General features: G+C 46.0%; 1 pseudogene; it reads right to left on the reverse strand.

Annotated features, from left to right (window-relative positions):
* The window catches only part of LOC144769647 (IgGFc-binding protein-like), a 1,000,379-nt pseudogene that overhangs the window by 131,380 nt on the left and 847,583 nt on the right, over positions 1-21,416 (reverse strand).

Here is a 21,416-nt window from a genome sequence, read left to right on the forward strand (position 1 = left end):
TCTCTCTCTGATCTGTGTATATATCTTCTTGGCTGTGGATCTATCTATCTATCTATCTATCTATCTATCTATCTATCTATCTATCTATCTATCTATCTATCTATCTATCTATCAATCGGTCTGTCTTCTGTCTGGCTAGCTATCTCTCTGTCTCACTTCCTGTCTGTCTACTTGCCTTTCTGTCTATCTACCTGTCTCTCTGTCTGCTCATTTTGTTTTTCTACTACCTGTCTGTATATCTAACACTATTAGCTGTCTGTCTAACTCTGTCCGCACTATCTGAAACACTGTCTGCTGTGTCTAACTCTTTCTCCACTCTCTCCTATTTATCTACCTATCTATCTATCTATCTATCTATGTACTTATCAACATTTCGCTTCCTTTGATCCGGTCCAGGTCTTGCACGTGACCAGAGGAGAGCGCGCACGAGAAACTGGCAACAGCGGCGGCGGAGCAAGTGGAGCTGCCGAGAGCCGAGAGCCGCAGGAGCGAGAAGCCGCGAGCCAGGAGCCGCGAGTCGAGCTGTGAGCCGCGGGAGCCAGGAGCCAGGAGCCTCGAGCCGAGCCGTGAGTCGCAAGACACGCCGTGAGCCGCACCAGAGGCTGGAGATTGGCGTTCACGGTCTGTGGCGGTAAGGCGCTAGCGGCACACACGACTTAAGGGAACCAAGCGGGGGGGGGACAGTACCAGGCAGTCCCAGCACTAGGACCGGTGAGCGTCAAGGTGCCAGAGGGTGAGTTCTGCAAGAGCTGCAAGAGCCGCGAGCTGTCCCACGTAGACATAGAGACGCAGCAGAGTCAGCAGCTGTGGGAGCAGGGCAGGAGCAGGGCGGGAGTGGCCAGAAGTGGAGTCACCAGCTCTCCCCGCTTCCCTGCTAGTATACAACAATTGTGCCAGACTGCCTGTTTGCCTGACTATTTGTCTCCCCTGCCTCCCCTGCTTGCAGGAAAAGCCTCCTGGCACCCCTGTCTGTGGGAAAAGCGGGGTGGAGTTAGCAGGGGGAGTACCAAGGATTTGAGGAGAACCGTGGAGGACCGCGAGGAACTACTAAGGGGTGGCCTGGATACCTGGACAGGCCAGTAGAGAGCAGCAGAGAGCAGCGAACGAGGGAGATCGAGACTGCGAGCTTGGGAGACGCGAACCGCGAGCAGGAGAGAGGCGGCAGCGGCTCCGACGGTGTCCGATAATCTTGTGGTCCTGTGGGGGCTGAGTGCGAGCTGTGCGCACAAGTGGTGGTAGAGCAAGCGGCCGCAGTACCGGAGAGGAGCGGTCTTCAGCAAGAACGCGACCGTGGGCAGCAGATCTGGTCTGTGAGCCCTGTGAGCCCCACGCGAGTCCAGCGCAGTGTAATTCAGCGGGACCACGCAGCGGGATTATACAGCGAGAATACAGCGAGAAAGAGAGCCGACCGCGAGCGGCCTGAAGTAAGGAGTAAGGAGTAAGGAGGAAGTGGCAGCTCTGGCTACTGGACTGCGCCGCCCCGAAAGGCTTTGTGAGTGTAGTGAGCGCAGCACTGTGCAGCACTGCAGTACGGCCGGGAGGAGGCTCTGCTACCTTTGCAAGCGTGAGAGGGGAGTTAGGAGCCCTGCAGGAGGTGAGTGTGCACCCGTGGCAGATTCAACAGAGGCTGCTTTACCAGGTTAGGAGTGGCCTCTTCTCTGTTGTGCGTGCCCCACTTCTCTGTTGTGTGTGCTCCCACTCCTCCCAACAGCTTGTCGACCCAGCCATAAGCCACTGCCCAAGGCACCAGGGGAAATCCGAGGAGCCAGTGGATCCAGAAGCTGGAAACGTACACCATACACATACACCGTATATTGGGACCTTCAACAGCAGGACGGTAAGAGTGACACTGGGGGTAACGGGGAAGGGGAAAGGAGAGAACTAGAGTGACTGTGATCCCCTCACGAACAATCTCCCAGTACCCCCCCTAGTGCATTACCCCCGCTACTGAACTACTGATCTACTGACCACCGCTACTGAGGCAACTAGAGTCCAGTGAGAGTCTAGTGAGTGAGTCTAGTGAGTAGAGGCCAGAGGAAGGAAGAAAAACAAATCCTCTGCGCGGTGCAAAACCCAAGTATCACTCGACCATCGAAAATATACTACCAATAGTCCCGGTGCAGGGAAATGGCCTTCAAGAAACTGAGATCACGAACCATCTTTATGAAAAGAATGGGAACAGAAGAGGCAATTAGAAAGACCTCTAATAAAGCGGTGAAAAGTGGACGGGTAACAGGAACCTCTGAAATAAGAAAGTACTTTACAACATTAATCACTGATGGACAAATAGCAAATAATCAGTCAAATTCAGCTATAGTAGCTGTAATAAAGGAGGATGGGGAAGATATTGTGGGAACTATACAAGACCACCCCAAAGAACACACACTAAAAACTCCCGAGGCTGATCAAAAAACCATCCTAGCGGAGCGGGTAGACTCACCTGTGGAAATAGAACCAACTGGCCAAATAGTATTGGGCCTATCAAATATTCAACACAGCCCAGACTATAATCCCATACGGCCAGAAACCATCAGCAAAGACGGAGATATGGATTTCGGGCCACAAATAGAGCCTGATGATATACACAATAGCACGCTACTAAAATCCTTGGATCGATAAGGCCTCCTGGAATATTCACCAGATCTCTTTTTGTTTAAGACAGCCAGCTCAACTAACAATTATACTCCAGTGTCTAAATCTCTCTTCACATTGCAAAAAATCCTGGACTCGGTCCTCGCCCATTTAGGCAATATTTTGGAGAATTCGGATCAAACACTCGACGTGCAAATAGGAATTTTAAAGTTCCTAGTAGAAGAAAAGAGGAAAAAAGAACAAACCGAGTCAATAATAACAAAAGGAACATCTGTTAACAATCAAGAAGCAACAAGTGATATCAAAACCACCAGTACCCATCTAGCTCCGGGTAAAAGGGAATTTGGAACACAAACAGGGAATAAATCATGCAAGGGGACCATGAGTAACCAGTGTGAAACTATCGTATATTCCCTAAGGAAACTCTTTAAAGAAGAAAACAACAGAGAGCCTTACCTATATCCTATATTTAGGAATATCAAAAACAAACATATCACGACCAGTTCCACCGGGGATCAAGAAATAAAGGATAGCATTGACTTAAATAGAGAGGACGCGCGGGATTTACAAAATAGAAATTTTTTCAAAAAGAAGCAAGTGGAGGTAAAGAAAAAAAGGGGAAAGCCGCTAAGAAGATTTAAAAAGAAGAAAGCGCATAAACTCAAATTCCAGAAGACAACTGCTTCCCCTGACATCCAGCTCGACAATGAAGAAAGTATAAAATCGCCCACGCCATCAAAGATAAAAAATCGAAACTCGACGGTAAAACTAGAAAATAAAAACACACAACAAAGCTCCGTGTTAAACCCAAGGGCAAAAGACTACCTTTATGACCCGGCAAGCCCAGCATCAAAAATCTGCTTCAAAGGACTCGAAGATCATCAAAATAAATACTCACCACAGGAGGAGATAATATCAACACACCTGCAAATAACAGAGCTCTTTCCCATAGACGATGCCCCCCTCAATGGAGGCCGAATCATTAATCTCCTGCAACGTATTTTGCCGCTACAAACCTTAACACGAAAAGAAATTAATTTAGTAACCTTTCCGGATAAAGATAACATGAAAACCGCCATGGTAGAATTTTGGTCACCTGTGCTGCCTGGAATTATCTTGAAAGAACAAGAGACTCTCCACAAATGTGGCTACGATTTGACCTCAGTACAGAAAACTACAGACTGTAACTCGAGAAATCGGCATAAGGGACCAGTACAAAAAATCCCCAATCAGACAAATAAAATGACCAATTACATAGAAGATTCAACAGAAAATCTATATATTTCCGTAAAAGACGGAGAAAGGGAAATTTGGAGCCAAAGTACCCAAAAAAAGGATGCAGCAAGAGTAGATCAGTCATGGTTATGGATCGCAGAGACTCTGAACAATAAAAAACAAGCATTGAACAAGAATCACTCTATTTAACAATGGCCTATCGATATCATCCTGGAATATAGCAGGGAAAATAAAAGAAAAAATGATTGAGCTCGCAAAAAATCAACCCGCCATAATTGCGCTACAAGAAACCTGGTCAACAAAAAGTTTTCATCAGGATGGGTATTTCACCTATGATATTCCTGCGCAGGAAGTTGACCGAGGTCATGCGAAGGGAGGGATAGCTATCCTATTAAGCGAAAAGTATAATTGGGCCCAAGAAATCATCACTATAAAATCTAAACACTTACAATGTATTAAGATCAGGCTGGGAACAGACCCTTCAGATCTGCAAAAAAATGTTTTACTTTTTAACGCATATATCCCACCTGGACAAAAACATGATGGGCTATTTGTTGACATCCTGGATGGTATCCAGCAAATAATAGAAGCCCAAGCCTATTTGCCATATATGATCATGGGCGACCTTAATGGAAAACTATTAAATAGTGAAATATCAAAATGGGCAAACTGGTACAAAGAACAAGCTCTGGAAATTTCAGTGCCGTTGTTCCCGATTGGAAACAAGATCGATAAAAGGGGGAAAATATTATTAGCATCACTCCCACTATTAAATGGAACTATTCTAAATGGGAACGTGGAAGGTGACATTCCTGCATCTTACACGAGACGGGGAACTAATACCTTATCAATCCTGGACTATATGATCTGCAGCTTGGATATATATGGGTCTGCCTCACATCTTCGAATTCACTCTGTCCAGTGAAGCGACCATGCTATTTTGTCATTACTTACGCAATGGAAAACAATCATATGTCTAACTAGCCATATCATGTTTAAGCACAGTACAGTTACGGTAAAGACAAATCAAAGGCGGATCTATTGGAATTCAACTACGCTCAATAAAATAACCACCTTAATAAACACTAATCGACTTCTTTTTATAAAACACTCCTCCAACCCAATAATAAACTTTGAGTCAATTCTCGAGATACTAAAACAAATGCTTCAATACAAATTGCAACAAGTAGTACCAGCAAAGCACGGAAATAAAACCACTAAGTCATCCACAACCGCAAAAATGCTAAACAAAGAGCACAGTTCCTGGAACTCTCAATACCAAGACAGGCATAAATCAACAAATTAAAGAATCATATCAAAAGGGAGAAACAACGAATAAAAAGTGCAGCAGAAGATAAAAACTGGGTCGATCTGCGGATAGCAGCAAAGCAGTACAACCAACGCACTTACTGGTCCTTAATTGCAAAAGAGACAGGCACAAAAAAGCCCCTGCAAGCTATCCCAGTTCCCCCTAAAGAATGGGATTTATATATTACCAACCTGTATAAATTAAATACAACCTATGAAATGTCTAGTAACCCCACTAGTAACTGCGAAGGAAACCCCTTGCCCATTGGAACTGCTTCCCCCTTCTCTACGGAAATGCACATAAGGAAGGCAAGATCAACCGGAGCCACCGGCCCAGATCAAATTCCAATCAAGGTTCTTCAGGCTGACCCTAAGGGATGGAGTACGGTGCTTTCTCCCCTCTTTAATTTTATTCTCAAGGCAGGGGAAATGCCAAAGTCATGGAAGGGGAGCATCATAGTACCAGTACATAAAAAGGGACCGAGACACCAACCTGGCAATTATAGACAAATAGGGCTATTAGACGCCACGGGAAAAATCTTTGCTGCAGAGGTCCTGGACCAACTCAAAAAGTGGGCATTTTCACTGGGACTGATTCCGCTCTACCAAGCAGGCTTCAGGCAAATGCACTCAGTCATAGACAATATCGCGATGCTGCAAACTATCCTGGACTAATATGTGGTGGTTAAATCCCAGCCTGTGTATGCAGCATTTATTGACTTTACAACAGCGTTTGACCGAGTGGACCGAGCGTTGCTATGGAATAAACTGAGGAAATTAGGAATCCCAGAACAGCTACTACGAATTATAATTGCCCTGCACACAGACACCTGGTGTCAAGTTCAAATGGGGAGGGAAAAGGGCCTGACCAACCCGATCCCTACGCCAAATGGACTCAAGCAAGGATGTCTCCTTGCCCCCTTGCTGTTTTCATTATATCTCAGTGATCTGCCGCAGTGTCTACAACAAGTGCGAAGCTTCCCACCAAAGGTAGCAGCTCAAAATATGCCCTACTATATGCAGATGATATTATAGTACTGGATTTAACCCCCTTTGGTCTGCAAAGCGATCTGGATGCCCTGTATAAGTATACCCAGGAAAAAATTGTAATTCCTAATTTAACCAAAACAAAAATAGTCTCTTTTTCAGGGAGGAAAAAAAGCAGCAAATACTGTTGGAGACTGGGCGACGAAAAAGTTGAAGAGGTTGAGGACTACACCTACCTGGGCAGGATCTTTACTAAGTCTCTAAAAAACAAGCAACAGGTTTTAAACCTGTCCAGGAAATCCGAGGTACATGCAGGAGCTCTGCAAAGGTTATACGTGGCCTCTGGAAATAGACACTTCTCCTCCCTGCTAAAAGTCTACAGTGTGAAGATACCTTCAGTTCTATCATACGCCTTGGAATATATTCCAATTAAACAGTGGTCATTCCTGGACCTAAAGGAAGGAAAAATACTAAGGAGAATGTTAAAGGTATCGCAATCTATCCCTGTACAAGCTCTCCGCCTTGAACTTTCACTCACGAGCTCTTACTCTAAAGGTATCGCCAACGTGATTAGGTGGGCATACAACCTGCTACATGCGAAGGATGGGACTCTTCGCTCCCTGCTTAAAGCAGAGACCTTTGACTCCGACTCATCGAAACAGGTATTTTTCAAAAACATGTCTATTGCCTTTAAAGTGGCGGATATTAATGTCAATTTGCTGCTAACTTGGACACCATCTCAATTGAAACTTTTTTTGAAATGCTATACCCCAAGACTTAGCTTTGAACTTGACTCCTCGCACTGCGCCAAATTAATTTTAAATAAAAACATTACGGAAACAGTGGCATTCAAGAAAACGCAGAAATATATAGATTTTAATCTCACGCATGGCGCTAGGAGATCAATCATCCTGCTTCGGCTGGGCATTTTACCCGTCCAAACTATAACAGCAAAATGGCATCTAAACAAAACCACACTATGCAGCCTATGTAATGGCGGGGAGCAAGACTTAGAGCATCTACTGTTCACCTGTCCCAATCCAAAAGTAGTAGCGGCAAGGGCAAAACATCTGCACCCCATATATGTCAGATGCCGTATTACCACCGTAAAGGAACTGATTATCACATGTAAATCTCCCCCGAATGAACTAGTATGTTATAAATTTTATAAATTTTTAAAACCTTTTTTATCTTTGTACTAACATGAGAAGTTTTAAACGTTGTAGTAATTGAATCTTATTTGTATAATATTTGTGGTCCTCAGTGGAGTACCAAAGCAAATAAAAATAAACTTGAACTTGAAACTATCTATCTATCTATCTATCTATCTATCTATCTATCTATCTATCTATCTATCTATCTATCTATCTATCTATCTATCTATCTATCTATCTATTTATCTATCTATCTAGCTATCCATTAATCTCCAGATGGCTACATCTCTATACAATCCTCTCTATCTGTCTTTGCAAACCTCAATTTTTTTCCTAACTTTTCAATGCTTTTCATCTATTTGTAATAAAGATTTACAAAAACGTTAGAAAAAAAAACATGAGCAAAGAGGCCGGCATGGCAGCTAAAGACAGACCAATGGGCTTTTTTAGGTTTGTTGTTTTTCAAGACCTTTAGATTTTACTACAATTATGAGTGTATCAGTTGTAGAGATTTTCACACTTCATCCATTAGTCTGTTTCTGTGTTCTTTACATTTTTCTTCCTTGAACTCCATCATGCATCTTGGAGCTTGAGTCATTCCCCTACAGCCATTGGCTGACTTCTCTGTGAGTTACGGCATGCTGTCTTTTTAACCACATCGATGCTATGCATTTTCCCGCTGTGTGCTGGAAACAACAAAAACACATGTTACATGACGAGCTGGGCTCGTCATCAGCGTAGCAGGAGGCTACCTCATGACGAGCCCAGCTCGTCATGAGTGTGGAAGGGGTTAAAAAGAGTACATCCACAAACAAAGTAGTTTTCTTCAGTGCCAGGGACTACTACAGTAATTAGTAATGTGAGCTTTTTGCACACCAAGAAATATTTTTACCTTCAAACTATCTTTTTTTTTAATTGATGGGGGGACTCTAGCTTACCCAACAACAAAAACCACAACAGAAAAAATCAAGAATTCCTAAAGTAAAATGGCTGGCGGCCAGCACCAGACCTTTTGACTTTGCCAACGCTTGTTTTTATTTTGACTCATTCTGCCCTTTTCCGTTTGACTTCTAATACCAGTATGATATACTGACGTCGAGACATGTTGGATGTGTTTTCGATATCACTTTTTATTTCCTACTATTAATACCATGAGAATGTTTTGGACATGACTTCACCAGAAATTTCACTCTGCCACTTTGGGCTTCTCCACAAGGCGCAGCAATCTACCTGATGCGGAAAGAGCAAATTTTGGTGACAGTCTCCAGAACCTGCCCTGGGCTCTGCCAAAGCTACTCCTGTAACAATTTATCTTTGCTTAAGCCAACTTTTATTATTCCTCCGGGTTGTCTTTACAACTTTTCATGGCACTAGGCTCATTTTTTGTTTTACTGTTCTACATTTTCAAAGCTTTAAAACCATATAACACTTTGTCAGAGGAGATAATGGATAATTACAGCTTCATTCACTCAGTCGCTGATATGACTTACGGCAGAATGTGGCAGTCCGCCATGGTGCAATGGTAACCCCCTTAGCTTGGCATGCCGCTGCATACGCCTGGAGGCTCTTACAAAGCATGTCTCCTGCTCCTACTAAGCCCACAGAACACAAGTCGTACGTGCAGTGGTTGTAGTAGTCAGTGGGGTTCACTTCAGTGAGGCAGTTTTTGAAAGGTCCATTTTTGTCGGTGATCATCCCACAGGAACTCAAGGCGCTGTACGATGCTAGCTGGGTTGGGCCACAACTTGGACACGAGCCCCCACAGCCATCTCTGCACATGGCTCCGACAATCGTTACTTTCCACGAGGCGCCGAAAACATTCACATCTGTGGTAATCTGTTTATCTGGCAGCTGGAACTCATCTCCGTTATTTCCATTGAAGTTGCCACACAGGCCTCCCAGTTTCCCCTTGTAAGTGCTCGGGACGCTGATCATCACATAATAGACAGTGTCGTAAAGTACGGTTAGACCAAAATCAGTCTGAAGAACAATGTGTATCCCCTCCTGGTTGATCCATATTGTGCCGTCATTAAGGGTTAGTGGTAAATTGTTCATTTCTCCGTCGACCTGTCAATAAAGAAAACAAACAGTGATGAACGGTTAGAAAACTGGACCTGAATTCTTACTTTTGGCTCATCAGTGTACAGTCTATGTTGACAAGTGGAGTTCTTGACATCATGCATAGTGTGCACCACACAGCTTCTGGCAGCTCATTTTGAAGCGTTTTATAGTAGTGCGCGGCACTTTTAGCAGCTTACCCGCTTCTGACCAGGGTACACTTGAGGTGGACATTGAGCCCCCCCCCCCAGTATTTTGAAGTGGTTCCACTGGACATGGTGTCAGAACAGCCAATCAGTTTAGAGTAATTTGTCCACCTCTGTGTATACTGAACTTGCCTCAAAGAACAACTTCCATTGTGCTGAATCATCAGGAAAAGGTATGGATGGTGTCCCTAAGAATACAAGGTGCAACCCCCTGCATGTAAGGGAGGTGTTCATAAGTGTGTCCCTACTAAGGGATCATTCCTGATGCTCACATGTCTATGTAGAATGCCAGCCAGCATTAATCAACATTTATGGTGACTTCACTGCAATGTTTCTGCATCAGAGTGTTTCCTCCATGGTATATTCATCCACAATGGTAAAAATTCCAGTGCTACCCAGGCAAAGATTATAAAATGGCTCAACCTTTCAACCACTACCTATTCAGGGATTGTAAGTCTACAGCCATGGAGTAAAACTCCCTTCTACACTTAATAAACTCAAAATTAGTCAACGTGTCTGTCGGGCTCCAATATACATGGCATTGTAGTTCTTGAAGACCATGTTACAATCTTTAGACCACTCTTTGGTGACGAGGAGGTGGCATGAAATAAACTGAGACATCACTTGCATGTGACAGGTGTACTTTAGAGGATCCATCTCCTCGTGGCATGCTTAATGTTTTGAATCTATGGTATGTCGAAGAGGGATTGTGACAACAGGCAAAGCTCAAGGCATTTTTTTGGGAAAGTGACTTTTTCTTCTGTGTATAAAAACATAATACTCACTCTGTTATTATAGTTGAATACATGAAACTCTTGCAGTTAGAATATTTAAGCATTGTGCTCATAAATACAACTATGAACACCAGGCCTGATGGCTTCTTTCATTGTTGGATTTGTACCCTGAATAAAGTCTGGAGAAACCATGCCCAGGATGCCAGGTCTAACATCCAACTTTGACCTTACTATTCGTAGTTGTCATCTTCTAAACGAATCACCTCCTAAAGATCTGGCTTAACCAATGTAAATGAGGCTGGCATTAAGTCTATCTTTTGTTCATAGGGGATGCGCACTAGCGGTTTGAGCTTCACTTTCACTTTTAGGTTAGGGTTAAGACTAATGTGCATATTATTGGTACATCTCTTTAACATCACATGCGAACTAAAACATGGATAGGTGCCTTATAAGCTTACTTTGATGCTGTTTAGACTCACCTTCACTTTCCACTGTATACCTCTTTCCATAACGATAGTATATCCATATACATACACGGCCACCATCCTGGTAACAGCCACATTGCCGCTACCAAAGCTTTCATTTTCTACTACAACTGAGAATGCCCGCAGTCTTGAGTCTTCTTCGGTTAGTTTGCTCAGTATGTATGTGCAGGTGCCTTGGAAGTCAAAGGACAGGCTATCAAAGGAAATGAGGTGAGGATCTCCAGATGCAACGCATTTTCCAAAGCTGATTGGTTGACATCCCTGGATGCCGTTCACCACCTTGCACTGTTCATTGGCACCACAGAGTACATTAATGCAGGTCACAACTCCATTGTCGCCGCACGTGCAGCGCCCCTCGCATGAACTGCTTGGATAGAACTCTTGCCCCCTCTTGTAGTACCTTTCATTGTACACACACCCACATTGTGCGATTGGCACACATTTGTCTCCACTCAAGATGAAGCCATTGTTGCAAAAGCATCCTTCTGTACAGGGTGCATCGCAGCCTACTGGAGCGGAAAGACCAAAGCAGGTGACAGGGCATCCATTACCACATAACTCGTAGTGCATATTCACGGGGCAAGAAGGAGCTGAGAGAAAATAAAAGCATTTTGTAAAATGATTGCAAAAAAGTATTAACATTTTGTGAATACAAAGACAAAGCAATATGTACTATTGAGTACATCTATAAGAAGCAATAATATGTCGTAAGCACATTGACAATAGATAATAAAATACAATCAGCCCATAAAGAAAAACACATCGATGAAAAGTAAAATTATGACGTAAGAACATTTTTGTAAAGTAATTACTTGTTTTAATTACATTGACAAAATGAATAAGGCACTTATTCATAAGTATTCGTATGAATAAGTAAAATACATTATAAGCACATTGAAGAAAACAATCCTAAATTATGAGTACATCGGTAAAAACGTTGAAGTATATTGAGAAAAGTAATTTATATGTAGTAAATGCATTGAACAAACGATGCTCTAAGTACACTGATAAAAAGAAATAACGTAAATAGAAAGAATAATGTAATTTAGTTGAGGAAATATTGACATGGTCTAAGTAAGTTGTGAAAAAGTAGTAATATTCTGTAGATAGATTAGGAACAAGTAATACCATATCAACACACAAAGAAAATACTAGCCCTTTCTGTGCCAAGGATGTAACGGTTACATCCTCCCCCACGGTGGCCGTGCGTGGAGGATGTAACCATTATGTCCTCTCCGCATGTTCAGGAAAATCCCTCTGTTGTTCTGCTTTTTAGCTCAAGCCGAGGCAACGCGCATGCGCTGTCTGGAAGACCTGGTGTAATCCTTATATAGAGTGTAATCCCGCCTGCTGCTTGCCATAGGGTCTCTCCTACGTTGTTCTCCTTTCCAGGTTCCTTATTGGCTGGCACATCCCAGGCATCACTTCCGTTTCATGGCAGGCAGCACCGACCAACTACAGTTTAGTAATGCTTTAGGGCTGTGTCTTTTCAATTAGGGTCTACTTCGTTGTTTTTTTGTTTTTGTTTTTTTAATCGCCATGGTGCCTGGTTCTTGGGCCGCCATTCGGATACGTTTAAAATGCACAGGTGCTTTCATCATCATTACTTTTGCATTACCATGGCGCCCATGCACCTAACGTTTATGTGCACAGCAGCCCGCCATGCTTTGTTTAAGCAGTAAGATGTCCAACACGTTTTAAACACGCTAGATGCTTAGACGCTTTTCAGCATATGTCTGTCCACTGCACCCTGAGCCACTTTGTGCTCATTCTCGATCTGGTTTTAGATGTGGATTGTTGCTGCACAGATCCAATAACTAAACTAAATAAGGGACAGAGGCGCGTATTTGGTGGGCAAGTGCTATGGGTTCACTGCTAGGGTCATACCTTTCAGCCTGTGTTCTATACATGCACTAGGAAGATATACACAGTTAGCATGACATAAATCACTGTTACAAGCCTGCAGCAAGATGCTCAGGTGGCCTGTCCCATCTATAAAATGCACAAACACACATAACACCCCCAGGCCAGTCCGGATGTACCATGTTACTCCGCATACTTTTACTCCGCATACCGTTACAACGCGACTTTTACAACGCATACCATTACAACGCATAGCGCTTTGGGGTGCTGGATAGTGGTAAGTATAATTTACTATTCTAACTCCAGTCCCCGTGGACCCTAGGGAAGGTGTTGGATAGTAAATTATACTTATTCCCTATCCTAGAGCGCCCCCAGCGCAATGCGTTGTAATGGTATGCGGAATAAAAGTCGCGTTGTAATGGTAGTGCGGAGTAAAAGATGCGTTGTAACGGGTGTATACCGGCCAGTCCTGTTAGGCTAATAAGTAGCATTTTCTGTTCATCTGGCACAGACAGCATTGACTGCAAGGTGGCTGATTGCGATACAAGCACTTTTATTAGATGGCCGCCCAGCGCTCTGATGCAATGAATATTGTAACTGGCTGCTTCCCTTAGCAGGCGCAGCTTTGAAAGGGGAAGGCCTTTTCTCTACAATGGCTGACTGCAGTTGCTGCACTATCAGTTCCCTGAGGGCTCCTGTCCATTGCAAAAACTGAAGCTCTGCTAAGGATAATCAAAACCATTATCTGGAGAGCAAAGAACCATTTTAAAAGCCTGCCAGCTAATATTCCAGTAACTTCTTCTGCAGTGGCATGCAAACAACTCTTCGATCTGAAGTTCACTTTTAGGAGCGGGTCTCTAACTTGCTTTGCAGTGATACGATTTATATTTTTGCGATTGGCTCTATGTTTAGTTATCCATACTACTATTATAAAGAGAGAACTTGCACCTTTGAGCCAGGTAAACTCGAAAACTACACCACCAATCGAAACACCCAAGACATCTTAGAAAACCTCAGGGGGAGCAGAAGGACATAGGCTACATAAAAATAAAAATAAACGTTGTTTAAAATATTTAGAAATAAAAATAAAGTAGTGCCTTGCAAGTAGCTCCGGCCGGACGTCTGCGTGAGGGGAGGAGCGGCGTTCACCAGCAACAGGAAGAGCGGAGGACATGAGCGCCGGGAGGAGCTGCGGAGCGGAGTGCGAGATGAAATACAAAAACGGCAGTGGTTCTGCCTTGAAGCCCCGCACCTAAATGAGCGCCATGCAAATCCGGCATCCTGAACCAAATGAGAAGTAACTTTAAAAGTCCGGGCGGTGGTGCTCGCTGACTGGAATGATTCATTACTGAGGAATTGTAAATGAAGCAGAACAACACGTCACCCGATGTAAAACTCCTCGAGGTAAGCCTGTGTGTATGTGCCTGCATTTAAACAATAAAGACTGAAAACTCGAAGCAAACCTTCCCAAATCACCAGTCGGTTCATAGTGAAAGATATGTGTTTCTTTTAGGCAGGCTGCGCAATATAAAACATGCAATCGTGAGTTTAAAAGTAAACCAGCATTTATAAAAGGCGTCAAAGTGCTAATTAAAACACGAACTTTCAATCGCATTTGAAAATCATAACACAGATTGTCATTAAGTAATTGCGTGCACAGCAGTAACAGACAAAAGCAAGAAAGGAACATTAAACAAATATAGGCGAACATGGACAAACGGGATGCAAAAAGGAAAGAGCTTTTGACAACAATGTTTGAAAAGGGTAACAAACAAGCTGCAACAACAAGTGATCCAGATAAACAAAACACATCAATAACAACGGACATGAAAAGCAAAGTGACAATGGGAGAAATTAAGCAGGAAATAAATAAATAAATCCTGGGAATTAATTACCCTAAACAAATATTTGGAAGTACGTCGTATCCCAAGGGGATTAAGAATCATGCTAATACCAATTCAACAAGATGCTTCCAATGAGCTCCTACAGCAATGGGGTGAATACACAGGAAAGCGGAGAACATGAGCGCCGGGAGGAGCGTCTGCGTGAGGGCTGCGATGCAGCCCCCAGCTACTTTCTGCCCCGGGCAAGGCCGGGGCGGGCTGCTAGTTGTTTTAATAAAGACATCTTTATTATATAAAAACCTAAGTGCTTACCCATTGAACTTTTACCAAAGCAACACTTTAGTTGTTTCCCTTAATTTTAACTTGAATTCATGTTGGAACCCCTCTTTAAAAGCAGTAACACTAGCCTATGAAAGGGTGTGATTGCCTGCTTTATAAATGCTTTTTATAATATGGCTGTTAACATCTCCCTGGTCCATTATACAAAATATCTGACACTGGAGGTTTGTCAAAAATTTCAGAGAGGCACTTGTTCTCGATACTATCCCGAAAGCAGGTTTGCCCTTTTGTCACGGAGTTTCCTTGTGGACAGGTCGAGTTATTGCCTGCTTTGATTCTGTGCAGGTAAGAGCAGTATCGTTTGTGTTTTCCATTCTTTAGGTGTTCTCTTCTCCCTAGTGGCACCAATCAATCTTATGACCGTCTAACAATGATACATGAAATTATTATTGATAGGTTCTTCCATAAGTAGATTGTTTAGTGGAACAGACATCACAGACATTAGATTGGGCATTAATAGACTTCGAAACATTGGCAATTTGTTGCTTACTAGAAGCAAGGTTGGCAGTAACTGCGCCTCTTTTACTGCCAGCCTTGCTTCACGTAAGCAAGGACTTATTTATTTTATTATTTATTCAACTTGTAGAGCACACTATCACCTGGCAGGCATCCTGGCACCAAGCGACTCAAAGGCGGGGTTGACTCAGAAACATGGTCAGGCATCTAGGTCTTGGGAAACAGCCATGTTTTTACACTTTTCCTGAAGGGAAAGAGCTCCCTAATTTGCCTGATCTCCCAAGGGAGTCTGTTCCACAATTTTGCTGCTGCCACCCCAAAAGATCTACCCCCTGACTTTCCTAAATCTTGGTACCTTCACCAGTCTCGCTGATGAAGAGTGAAGCAATCTTGTAGGGGTGTACCAATCAATTTTTTTTCGCATAAGCACAGGCCCTATCCCATGAAGGGCTTTAAAGACAAGGCAGAGAGATTTAAATTGCACTCTCTGTCTCAAAGGGAGCCAGTGAAGGTCTGCCAAAGCTGCAGATGTGGAGGATCTTCTAGGCAGCCCTAAGACTAACTTGGCAGCTGCTGACTGGATCATTTGTAGTCTGTCCATCAGGAAGTTTGGGGAATCAAGCAAAAGTGCATTACAGTAGACAAGCCTAGAATCGTACACCTTGCCACTTGGGCACACGCCTGAGAAGGTAATAACGGGAAGATTTTGCAAAAGGACCTAATGATCGCAAAACAAGAGAGTGTTGTTTTTGTAACCTGAGCTTACAAAGTAAGCTTGTTGTCAAATAAAATGCACAGATTACTGAAATTTTTTACCGGCCGAACTGCGCTCGAAGTTCCAGGGGGCCAAAAATTGCAGGGAAGGAGATGAGGGATCCTGTTCGCGGCACAGAAGATCACCTCTGTCTTTCCTGCATTAAATTGTAGAGAAGTATCCTGCAGCCAGCGTGTCGTGTCCCGTAAACAATTGTAAAACACCTCCACTGATGTCGAGTCCTCTCCCTCAAAGGAGAGGATCAGCTGTGTGTCATCTGCATAATTTATAATAACGATATTATGTGCCTTGATGACCGCAATCAAAGGTTTTAATAAATGTTAAATAAAATAGGGCTGATTGCCGATCCGTGGGGTACACCATGCAACACGTTGGAGAAGGCAGATTGGAAGGGGGGAGGGACACCACCTGCTGTCTATCCTGCAAAAAAGATTGAAACCATCGTAAGGCATTTCCTTTCAGCCCGGCCTCACTCAGTCTTCTTAGCAGGATTTCAAGATTGACCGTATCAAAGGCGGCAGACAGGTCGAGCAGGATCAATGCTGCTGCCTGTCCCCTGTCTGCCCGCCTCTGAAGCTCATCCATAACGGTCACCAAAGCCGTCTCGGTCCCATGAGCCGGCCGAAATCCAAACTGAACCTCCTCCAGCAGATTGTGTTTTTCCAGGTGCATAGAAAGAGTGATACTAACAGCACGTTCCACAATTTTAGCTGGGAACGGCAGCAAAGAAATAGGCCTGTAATTTTTTGAACATTCAGGATCAAGAGATGGCTTCTTCAATAAAGGGGACACTAAGTCTTGCTTCCACTGTGGGGGGGCCACACCACTTGCTAGCAACTGATTACAGATCAGGCGAAGATTAGGGAACAATTCTTCCTCATACTCCTTCCAGATCTTGTGTGGTACTGGGTCCAGGGGTGAGCCAGAGGAGATACCCTGTGCCAATCTGCTGAAGTCCTCCGCCGTTAAAGGTATAAACTCAGATAGTTGTTCAGGAACCTAACAAACAGGGCCATTATCAACACCCTCCGAATCACCCACCGCAGTGGCACTAATGCTCCTAGCCTCAGAGACTATATTCCCAGCAGCTTGCTGGCCACGCTCGAGATCATCAATAATCAGCTGGATCACAAGTACAAAGTGTGTGTTTACGCACCACTTGCAGGTTTTCAAAACACATAATCAAAAAGCCATAATTTACAATGATAATAGCTCAAACACTCACATAAGTGAGACCTATTGCATTGCAAATGCTTGTTTCTTCAGCCTCAGGAGCAGGGGGAGAGCTTCCTTTGAAATTTGTATCAGGAGTCCTGGGGGAATGACGGGTGGAAGGAAATTTGTGTCTCCCTGCGGATTCATGAACCTTCCATCACAGAAATGTGAGAAAAATGTGTTTTGTATAGTCAAAGTTTGAGGTTTGCAAGGCTTTCTGGGTAATAAACCATGGTGAGAGGCAAGCAAGACAGCCTTAGGTTGGCTAGGTTTCCCTGCGTGCTGGCTGAGCTAGGGTTCAAAATCTAGGGGAACAAAAATGGTAGAACAATCGATATTATCATTTTTCCAGGCTCAAAGAGCGTTCACCTGCTTCGCAGGGTCCAGGAGCCCCAACCGGGCCCAAGGGACCCAAGGCTCCAGCCTGCCACACCGCCATGGACCCAGGACGGTGTTCCATCAAACCTAGGAAGGCCTCCCCGCTTCGCATGTGTGAAAAGGTGCCTGCTCATAGCCCCTTGCTTGAGGCCCAGCTGGGGCTCTGAGAACCCAAACCGCAGGGTCCCCTGAGCCTGGCCATTTGGTTGCACACCATGCTTTCCACTTTCGTGGCAACCAGATGGCTGGGTTTCCATGGAAGTCCCATTAGGGCTCATTTGTGTACCCAGCCTTCAGTCCCCTTTGTCACTCGGTGTGCACGAATTACAAGAAAGGAGGGTAGACTTCTTCTGGATTACTAGTGACAGAGTACCCAGGAACGACTTGTGGTCTGGACGTTCTCAGCCAGCAACCAGATGGCCCACAACCAGGGTCCCAGCGGGCCGTATGGTGGGGGGCCCCCCTATCCTGGTCACCATGCTCAAGCCTGCCGCGTGTGTCAGGATGGGGTCCTGCAGGCCTGGAAAGACCTCCCATGTGCAGCCAGGTCCAGGAACTCAGACTGGGGCCCACCAGGGGGCTTGCTCCTATCTTGGACTCTGTTGTCCAGCCAACTGCATGGCCAAGCCTCCGGGATGGGCCCCCATGTGCCCCAGGAGGCCTCCACGGCATGAATGGGCCCAGCCTCTGATGGGCCCGGGGACCCACCATTCCCCAGGGAGAAAACCCCTGCCTTGGGCTCTGTCCTCTGGCCTGCCACACTGCCAAATACCCAGGACAGGGGGTCCATCGGTCCTGGGGAGGTTTCCCTTCCTTGACCTGGTTCAGTGAGCCCAGGAGCAGGGGCCCGCTTCCTGGGCTCCGTCTTTTGGCCCACTGCATGGCCTAGCCCCTGGCACAGGCCCCCCTGCAGCTGGGCCCAGGAGCTCTGACTGGGCCCCGGACCCACCGGGACCTGGTGTGGAGGCCTCTGCCTTGGGCTCTGCCCTCCAGCCTGCGGCACTTGCAAGGGCTATGGACGGGGGTCCATCGGGCCAGGGGAGGCTTCCCCTGCCTGGCTGGGTTCAGAAGCTCTGACTGTGGGCCAGGTCGACCCCAGGGTGGGGGCTCCACCTACCGGGGTCCATCCTTTGGCCTACCGCATAGCCAGGAAGCTGAGAAGGGCTACCACGGGCCCGGGAAGGCCTCCCTTTCTACATCAGGTACAGGAGCTTCAACCGGGCCCCAGAGGCCCTGCTGGGACCCAGGACAGGTCCTCCCACCCTGGGCTCTGTCCTCCGGCCTGCCTCCATGCCCAGGGCCGGGACGTCTTCGATGGGTTCAGAAGCTCTGACCAAGGCCCACATGGCCCGGACAGGGTCCTGTGAGCCCGGAGAGACCTCCCCTGCTCAGCCGGGCCAAGGAGCACCGTCAGAGGCCCCCTCATAGCCCCGTGCCATAGGCCCAGCTGGAACTCCGAGGACCCGGCCCGCAACGTCGCTCCAGGAACAAGTGGAAACCATTAAGCTGAGGCACATCATGACCAGACTTCCATTCTTCGAGCCTGCCATCTAGTTGCATCAAACTGCTTACTCATCTAGTCATGCGCAAAGTTTTCTAATAGTGATAACAGATAGCAGGGCTACCCTGGAAGTCCTGATGGGGGCTTATTTTCTTCCCGAACCCAGCCAGGGCTTCAGGAGGCCGAGCCTGTTTGCACCTTCCCCTCTTTCATTCGGTGCACATGGGTTACAAGGAAATGGGACATTTTTCTCCAGATTAGTAGGGAGAGGGTACCTTAAACCCCCTAAAGGTCCAGCAATACTGGGCTGGGGCAGCCAGGGCCTGGGCCCACCCTCCGGTACCCGGATCTGCTCCTGCCTCCCAGCCCCGCCTGATGGGCCTTTCCTCTGAGCCTTCATTCCCTTAGAGCAGGCAGGGACACGAAGTGGACATCCGAGCTGCCCTGGAAGTCCGGATGAGGGCTCAGTTGTTTGCTTAATCCCTGACAGGGCTCTAGGAGGTTGAGTGCATTTGTGCTGGTGGTTCCCTCTTTCCATCGGGGAGCATGGAAATCAAGTAAGGGTGGTAGCCTTCCTCTGGATTATTAGGGTCAGGTTACTCCAGATCCTCTTGTTGTCCAGCGGTTCTCAGTCGGGTGCTCCAGGGCCCGGGCTGGTGGGGCCCCCAGGGGCCCAGGTCGATGTCTGCCTCAAAGAACTGCCTTGATAGGCCTTTCCACAGAGTCTGCCTTCCCGAGAGCAGGCAGGGACATGAAGCTGCCATCCCAGGTGCCCAGGAAGTCCCAATAAGAGATCATTGTATTCCTTAAGCCCAGGCAGGGCTTTTGGGGGTTGGGTGTGTTTGTGCGGATTGTCCCCTCTTTCCTTCAGTGCACACCAATTACGAGAAAGGCGTGTAGCCTTCCTTTGGCTTGTTAGGGAAGGGAATTCTGGATCCCCTTGGGTCTGGCGGTTCTCAGCCAGTGACCAGCTGGTTCAGGACCGGCCCACCTCCATCATGGGCTCCGTCCTTGGGTCCACTGCATTCCAAGGCACCCGGGTCAGGGTTTTGTGGGCCCAGGTATGCTACCCCTGCTTGGCTTGGTCAAGGAGCTTTGACAGTAGCCCAGGTGTGGGTACTCACCTTTCTGGACTCCATCCTACGGCCCACCACGTACAAAGCGCCGGAATTGGGTCCTGGAGAGGCCTTCCCTGGGTATCCAGGGCCAAAAGCTCCGACCAGGCCTTTGGACCCCGCTGGCCCTTGGGTGGGCTCTCCCACCCTGAGCTCTATCTTACAACCTTCTCCATAGCCAAGGTCCCGGCTTGGGGGGTTCATCGGGCCCTGGGAGTCCTCCCCCAGCTTCACCTGCATGTCACATTGCTTTTGGGCCCAGGGTCGGAGGCCAGTCAGGGGCCCCCTTGCAGCCCTGTGCCTGAGGCCTAACTAGGTCCCAGAGCCACCTGGGCTGCAGGGGCCCCATCTCCTCCAAGGATAATCAGAAGCCCTGTTCGTTAAGGCACAGCCTGACCAGATTCCTGACTTTGTCCCTGCGCTGGCATAGTTTTGGCTCCCTAGCACCAACGCGAGCAGGCTTGAATCGTGGTGTAAGGATGCCTGTATTGAATGTTGGATTTTTTGTGCAGAAAGGAGAACCTTCCGGCACAAAAACAATGTTCTGTAGCACACATAAAAAGAGGAAGTTACGAGGAACAAGAACGATATTTCTCCTACCCTGGGAAAGCTTCTCTTTTTGGTGTATTCCCATGTCTACCACAATTGGTAAATCTAGGAATGCGCTTAAAACCATGGGAGTTGTGTGGGAACACCCACATAGAACTCATGGAACACTTTCCCAGAGCAGAGTAACGCAACACAGTGATTCGCGCTACATTGCATTACTCCAGATTTACAAAGCTACTCAGGGCCACGGAAAGTGGCCTTGCACGGCTTCATAAATTGCGTTTTGGACTTGTGCCATGCTAGCACCACATTTCGTGGTGCAAGAGCAACACAACTCCTCTTATTAAATATGTCCATATGTTTGTATTATTATGTTGGTCAAATGGATTGCATCACATTGTAGAGTTCATAATTTAAAACATATCTAGTTTACAGCTTCATAATTATGTAATCATAGACAATTGCCAGATTCAATTACATCCATAATTGTAAAACATCTGTACTAATATTCCATCTGAAATGCACTTGCAGTACTAAATAAAACAACGAGCCACATATTTAATCAAAGATTGATCGTGATAGCTACGCTCAAGGGTGTCAATATGCAATTCTCCGTGGTCT

This window comes from Lissotriton helveticus, chromosome 7, assembly GCF_964261635.1.
Source record: "Lissotriton helveticus chromosome 7, aLisHel1.1, whole genome shotgun sequence".
Taxonomy (NCBI): domain Eukaryota; kingdom Metazoa; phylum Chordata; class Amphibia; order Caudata; family Salamandridae; genus Lissotriton; species Lissotriton helveticus.